Here is an 8,472-nt window from a genome sequence, read left to right on the forward strand (position 1 = left end):
TAACCATCAAGTGGATGTTGGTGTAAACAACAAGAAGACCATACTAAACATTCGAAGTGCACGTTTGGACATCGTAGTAGCACCAGATTAATTTGATCATAACTCTCGACTCCTGATGTTGTTGAAGGCCCATGAGTACTCATTGGAAAGATCTTGATGTCTATTTTCATATGGATCCAACATCATGGCTAGACTCCACTGGAGACGAGCAGAATCAATGAAAAGACATTTGGACCTTCAGTCATGGGCTGGGAACCACTTATCAAGTAAAGCCCACTAGGGGCCATTCTAATTTAGGGTTTCCACCCTCCCACACCTCCTGGCTATTTCCCACTATAAAAGGCATGTAGCTGCCGCCATTTGAGGGTGGGTTTTGTTTAGATGCAAGTTTAGCTTCAGCTATTTCCTTGTAAACACGTGTGTTGGCTTGACCACCCGATTTACTTGATTCAGAACCCCAAATTCGTGTCCTGATTCAGATCCATGAGTTGTTTCTTGTTTATCTTGTTCTTGCTTGTTCTCAATTGCTTGTAGGTTCAGAATTGTTCTTAGCACAGCAAGAACAACAACAAATCAGAGTCGGTGTACCTGTTGCTAAGGCGCAACAACCCTGCTGGATGTTGTAGTCGGACAGCCAACGTTGAATCCTTCCCCAAATCAAAGTTACCCCATCCTCTCATCAAAAGATCTGGATCAGCCCCTGCCATATCATGTGGTAATCAGAGCAAGGTTAATCGGTGAGAGTATCTACCCATCCCTTTTATCTACCTACAGTCCACAACCCCCCCCCTAAACAAAATAGGATAGAACTGAAATCCCTAAGACAAGTTTGTGCCTTGCTGTTCTACATAGTCCTTACTTGTTGAGTTTTCCATTGCATCGATTAGTTGAGTTGCTGGTTCTAGTGTTTAATCCATTAGAGTTTCAAGTTCTATTCACGTTTTTGTCACCACCAGATCCACCGCTGCTATCACCACCAGTCCCACCTTTTTGCCTCCACAAGAACCACCAGATCCTCCACCACCATCATCTCCATACCATCTCCATTGTATTCCAAACATCCCCCTATTCAAATGTGGAGCTCCCTAAAGTTTTCCATGCGTTGTGATTTGATTAGCATATCTGAGTTCCTCGATTCAAAGAAAAAGAGTGTTTGTGCTTGTTCTCTTGTGCAAGTTCAATTTCTGTACCCCTAGTCAAAAAATAAATTGTATGTTGTGAATTGTTTGCTCTCAATTTTTGGTTGCAAAACTTGAGAGTTGTACTGTAGGTGAAAAAATAGAAAAGGGGTAAAAGAATCAGAAAATAAATGAAGCAAGAAAGATAGAAGAAAGGGTTTTAGTAGTTATTATTTTTCACTTCGCTTGTGTTGTGTTGTTGGTGTCCGGTGGCTACGTTTGTGTTTAGGCTAGCGTCTCTAGAATGTTCAACCTAGGACTAGCACAATATCATCGTTGAATGATTATTCAATTTGTTTTGGCTAACGTAGTTCCAGCTGTCCCTTGAATTTGTTTGCCGCCACCTATAGCTCCACAAATTTATCTACAACATCACATGTTTACATTCGCTACCACAATTGTTGTTGTTCTTGCCGGCTGACAACACCTCCTGCAAGTGTGGTAAGAACAAGTAAGAACTTGGATAAGCAAGTTTGAGAGGAATGGAATTAGCCATTACTTAGTTTTCTTTTGTTATTCGAGCACCTTCTTGTGTTATTGCTGCTGTTCACTAACCATGTCAGGAAATGGTGAGGATGAGCAGGGGCAACATGCACACTTACCACGCACAAGGGGCATCATACATGACTTCGAGCGCCGTATGAGATTACATGCTAAAGGCCTCGAAGAGGACGTTTGTGTTACCAATGAGCGCCTTGGGCATTTAGAGGCAACTCAAATTGGCACCAACCAAATGCTTGCTATGATGGAGGTTTCCATTGGAGAAGTGAACACTTCTCTTGCTGCTATTTTGGCCAGACTTGAGAGAATCCAAGACGGAGGACGTAACCGTGCACATCAACACCACCGCAATGATGGTAGTGTGGGCAGTGTTTTAGCCAAGAATGATGATGTCTATGCAGGAGACACCGAGCATGATGATGAATGAGGTGAATTCTCAACCCCGTCATCAACTGCACCGTAATTGCCGTGGAATGGGAGCTAGGCCTCCACGCCGAGAGGTACGTGACAATGATGATTCTTGGGGTAAAATTAAGTTCACCATGCCATCTTTTGATGAGAAATATGATCCTGATGCATACCTTACATGGGAACTAGCTGCTGATCAGAAGTTTGCTTGTCATGATTTCCCTGGAAATAAACGGGTTAGGGCTGCAACTAGTGAGTTTACTGATTTTGCTTCTATTTGGTGGAGTGAGTATTGCCGCACTAATCCAAACAATACTCCTCAAACCTAGGATGCTTTGAAAAGGGTCATGAGGGCAAGATTTGTTCCTTCATATCATGCACGTGATTTGTTACATAGGTTGTAGCAATTTAGGCAAGGGAATAAATCTGTAGAGGAATATTATCAGGAATTGCAAATTGGTATGCTTCATTGTGGTTTGGTAGAAACTGAGGATGCAGTAATGGCTAGATTTGTAGGTGGTTTGAACCAAGAAATTTAGGACATTTTAGCTTACAATGAATATAATTTAATCGATCATTTATTTCATCTTGCTTGTAAGGCTGAATGGGAAGTGCAGGGACATTGAGCTAGCACGAGGACTAACTTTTCAGCAGGTCATGCTAACTCTTGGACACCAAAACCTGCTACTGCACCATCAATATGAGTAGTTGCTCCATCTCCTTCAAACAACAAACAACGCCCTTCTCCATCAAATTCATTAGTGTGCCCGGCTAAACCAACAAATGAAACAGCAGCTCCAACAACCAAGAGTTTTTCTTCCATTGCTTCTACGGGAAGAACAAGAGATATTCAGTGCTTGCAATGCAAGGGTTATGGACATGTGAGATGGGACTGCCCAAGCAAGCGCATTCTGATCGTGCGACATGATGGTGAATATTCCTCTGCTAGTGATTTGGATGACGAAACATATGCTTTGCTTGCCACTGACCATGCAGGTGGAGATGAGAATCCAGTTGAAGAACACATTGGAGCTGAACATGCAGATCATTATGAGTGCCTCATTGTGCAATGAGTGTTGAGTGCACAAATGGAGTAGGCTGGACAGAATCAGCGCCACACCTTGTTCCAAACAAAGTGTGTGGTATAGGTTCATGTCGTGTGATCATTGATGGAGGGAGCTGCAACAACTTGGCAAGCTTAGAGATGGTGGAAAAGCTAGCTTTGGATACCTAACCGCACCCCCAACCTTACAACATTCAGTGGCTCAACAACAGCGGCAATGTAAAGGTAACACGGTTGGTATGAGTCAATTTTGGAATCGGCTCTTATCATGATTCCATTGACTGCGATGTTGTACCTATGTAGGCATGTTCTATGTTGTTAGGTAGACCATGGCAGTTTGATACAGACTCTATGCATCATGGTAGAACCAATCAATATTCTTTTGTGCATAATGGAAAGAAGCTTGTGTTACATCCTATGTCTCCTCAAGATATTATGAAAGATGAAATTGCTAGAGCTAGAAAGTTGAACACTAAGGAGCATGTTAAGAGTGAAAATCAGATTGTGGCTAAGGAACTTGAGCAACATAAAAAGAGAAACACTAAATCTGTTCATGATAAGAAAAATGAGATTAAGTTGAAGGGTTCCTATTTTCTTACTACCAAATCTGATCTGGAAGAGATTGATACTTGCACTACTATATGCTATGCTTTGGTTTGCAAAGAAACTTTATTTCCACTTGAGGGTACTCCTATTTCTTTGCCTCCTGCTGTCACTAACCTTTTATAGGAGTACGCCGATTGTTTCCCAAAGGAGGTACCACCGGGACTACCACCAATTCGGGGAATTGAGCACCAGGTTGACCTCATTCCTGGGGCCTCCTTGCCAAATCGTGCTCCTTATAGGACCAACCCAGAGGAAACTAAAGAGATACAACGTCAAGTGCAAGAATTGCTTGACAAAGGTTATGTGCGTGAGTCTCTTAGCCCTTGCGCTGTTCCCGTACTTTTAGTTCCTAAGAAAGATGGATCCTGGCGCATGTGTGTGGATTGTAGAGCGATTAATAATATCACAATTAGATATCGTCATTCGATTCCTAGACTAGATGATATGCTTGATGAATTGAGTGGCTCAATTGTGTTCTCTAAAATTGATTTGTGTGGTGGTTACCACTAGATTCACATGAAGTTAGGAGATGAATGGAAAACAACATTTAAAACCAAGTTTGGTCTATATGAGTGGTTAGTCATGCCTTTTGACCTCACTAATGCACCCAACACTTTCATGAGATTAATGAATGAAGTTTTACGTGCTTTCATTGGTAGATTTGTGGTGGTATACTTGTTGACATTCTAATATATAGCAAAACTTTGGAGGAACATCTTGATCATTTATGTGCTATTTTTGATGCTTTACATAATGCTCAATTATTTGGTAATCTTGAGAAGTCCACATTTTGCACAGATCGAGTCTCTTTCCTAGGCTATGTTGTGACCCCGTAGGGTATTGAAGTTGATCAAGCCAAGGTCGAGGCAGTTCATAGCTGGCCAGTTCCCACTACGATCACACAAATAAGAAGTTTGCTAGGACTTGCTGAGTTCTATCGCCGCTTTGTGAGGGACATTAGCACCATTGCAGCCCGCTACATGAGCTCACCAAGAAGGGTGTGGCATTCACTTGGGCTGCAGCACACAGGAATGCATTTGACATGCTAAAAGATAAGTTAACACACGCACCTTTACTCCAACTTCCTAATTTCAACAAAACCTTTGAGCTTGAATGTGATGCTAGTGGAATTGGGTTGGGTGGTGTGCTGTTACAAGAGGGAAAACCTATGGTGTATTTCAGTGAAAAGTTGAGTGGCCCTAGTTTGAACTATTCTACTTATAATAAGGAATTGCTTGCTCTAGTTTGGACTTTGGAAGCATGGCAGCATTATTTATGGCCCAAAGAGTTTATCATACATTCTGATCATGAATCTTTGAAACACATCCGTAGTCAAGCAAAACTAAACCGTAGACATGCCAAGTGGGTTGAATTCATCGAGTCCTTTCCTTATGTCATCAAACACAAAAAGGGGAAGGAAAATATAATTGTTGATGCTTTGTCTAGACGTTACACCATGCTTTCACAACTTGACTTTAAAATCTTTGGTTTGGAAACTATTAAGGAACAATATGCACATGACAATGATTTCAAAGATGTATTGCTAAATTGCCAAGAGGGGAAAACATAGAACAGATTCGTCCTCATTGATGGGTTTGTCTTTAGAGCTAACAAGCTATGCATTCTAGCTAGCTCTATGTGTTTGTTATTGTTGCAGGAAGTGCTTGGAGGAGGGCTGATGGGACATTTTGGTGTGAAGAAAATGGAGGACATCCTTGTTGATCATTTCTTTTGGCCCAAGATGAGGAGAGACATGGAAAGGTTCATTGCTCCCTGCACAACATGCCAAAAAGCTAAGTCACACCTTAATCCTCATGGTTTGTATATGCCTCTACCTGTTCCTAGTGCGCCTTGGGAGGATATTTCTATGGACTTTGTTTTAGGGCTGCCTAGAACAAAGAAGGGGAGAGATAGTGTCTTTGTTGTGGTGGATAGATTTTCTAAAATGGCTCATTTCATACCATACCATAAGATTGATGATGCTACACATGTGGCTGACTTGTTCTTTCGTGAGATCGTTCGCTTGCATGGTGTACCAAACACCATTGTTTCTGATTGTGATGCAAAGTTTCTTAGCCATTTTTGGAGGACTTTGTGGGCTAAGTTGGGGACTAAGCTTTTATTTTCCACCACTTGTCATCCCCAAACGGATGGGCAAACTAAGGATGTAAATAGAACTTTATCAACCATGCTTAGGGCTGTTTTGAAGAAGAACATAAAATTGTGGGAAGAGTGCTTACCTCATGTTGAGTTTGCTTATAATCGTTCACAGCATTCTACTACTAAGAAATGCCCTTTTGAGATTGTTTATGGGTTTTTGCCTCGTGCTCCTATGATCTTTTACCCCTTCCAACCTCGGAGAGGGTCAATGTTGATGCAAATAAACATGCTGAACAGATTTTAAAACTACATGAGACCACTAAGGAGAATATAGAGTGCATGAATGCAAAATATAAACTTGCTGGTAGTAAAGGAAAGAAACATGTCACTTTTGAACCTGGTGATCTAGTTTGGTTACATTTGAGAAAAGATAGGATCCCTAATTTGAGGAAGTCGAAGTTGCTGCCTAGAGCAGATGGTCCTTTCAAAGTGTTAGAATGGATTAATGATAATGCATACAAACTTGAGTTACCTGCAGATTTCGGGGTTAGCCCCATGTTTAACATTGCAGATTTAAAGCCGTACTTGGGAGAAGAGAATGAATGTCAGTCGAGGACAACTCAAATGCAAGAAGGGGAGGACAATGAGGACATCTCTTCCTTGGATACAACCATACCTATTACATAGCAAGGGCCAATGACTCGAGCTAAAGCACCATAACTTAATTATCAGGTAAAGTCGTTCCTCGCTGTCCAAACAATTTCTTCTCCGGATGGGGTACCACTAAATCCTTGTGATGATTTCCTTATGCTTAGGAAGATGGAAGGAACTAGCTGGGTGCAAGGTCATCAAGATAACCATCAAGCGGATGCTGGTGTAAACAACAAGAAGACCATACTAAACATTCGAAGTGCACGTTTGGACATCGTAGCAACACCAGATTGATTTGATCATAACTCTCGACTCCTGATGTTGTTGAAGGCCCATGAGTACTCATTGGAAAGATCTTGATGTCTATTTTCATATGGACCCAACATCATGGCCAGACTCCATCAGAGACGAGCAGAATCAATGAAAAGATGTTTGGACCTCCAGTCATGGGCAGAGAACCACTTATCAAGTAAAGCCCACTAGGGGCCATTCTAATTTAGGGTTTCCACCCTCCCATGCCTCCTGGCTATTTCCCACTATAAAAGGCATGTAGCAGCCACCATTTGAGGGTGGGTTTTGTTCAGATGCAAGTTTAGCTTCAGCTACTTCCTTGTAAACGCGTGTGTCGGCTAGACCACCCGATTTACTTGATTCATAACCCTAGATTCGTGTCCTGATTCAGATCCATGAGTTGTTTCTTGTTTATCTTGTTCTTACTTGTTCTTGATTGCTTGCAGGTTTAGGGTTGTTCTTGGCACGACAAGAACAACTACAAATTAGAGTCGATGTACCTGTTGCTAAGGCGCAGCAACCCTGCTGGATGTTGTAGTCAGACTACCAATGTCGAATCCTTCTCCAAATCAAAGTTACCCCATCCTCTAATCAAAAGATCGGGATCAGCCCCTACCATATCAGAAGGACATAGGGCTTGATGAAGGAATTGAAGATTGCAGCCACCGTCTTGTCCGAACAGCCCGATTCAAATCAAAATTTGAATGGGAAGATCAGCTCATTGTTCTCATCCTCATCGTATGGTAGCCAAGTTAGGATGTCTGCATCAAACCCTCTATAAAACTTTTTGAGGAGATAGCCAATATCGATATCAATTGTTATGGCCGATGTAGCCTCACCATAGCTCATGCACTGATGGGTTCTTCCTTCTTTGCCTCTATATCCCTCATCAAAGTTGGAGGAAGGGAAACTCAGGTTTATGATATCAGGTCTTACAATCTTATGCATATATAGGTTGAGCCACAGTTGTATCAACCACCAAGGGCCACTGATAGTATGCACTAGTTCATTATTCAGTAATTAGGCAGCTATCTGGTACATCAGATGATAAATAGCTCCTAGCAGATACTTTCTAAGTGGGATATCCTTGCCTACCACTAGATGCTCTACCATGAGTTTATGATTGTAAGTCGGACCACAAGATGACCCATAGAAGATGAATCTTTCTCACCACATGTTCAGAAAGGCCATATATTCCTTTTTGCTAGCAGTTGATTCGTCTCCAATGTGGTTTAGAATGTAACTTGTCCATCTGTGCAGTCTGATATCTTGGCTAATTTCTTGGATCCAGCACTTAAGAAGTCATAAGTCTGCATCGATCCTGTTATTCTAATGTCAGTCAGCATATAAACATCGGCCAAAGTGACGGTCATTGGGTCGTGGCCAAAAATGAAGGCCTTTAGGGTGTTGGACCAGAAATAAGATGCAGAGATCAAGAGTAGATCATTCCTCTCCATTCTAGACAACGAAAGTTTCAAGCATTGATTCAGATTATAAAGCTCCCAATCTCCACCCTTTTTCTCGGACACCCTACGAAACCAATTTCTCCATCCTTTAGGCATCTTATGCCAGTTTCTGAAGGGAGTTTTGGTGCTCTAGGATTTGGTTGGTTTCTTGAAGGGATTTGGTTGGTTTCTTGATGGATAAAATTAGATAGATCAGAATCACCCATGG

Source organism: Miscanthus floridulus, chromosome 19 (assembly GCF_019320115.1).
Source record: "Miscanthus floridulus cultivar M001 chromosome 19, ASM1932011v1, whole genome shotgun sequence".
Classification (NCBI taxonomy): Eukaryota; Viridiplantae; Streptophyta; class Magnoliopsida; order Poales; family Poaceae; genus Miscanthus; species Miscanthus floridulus.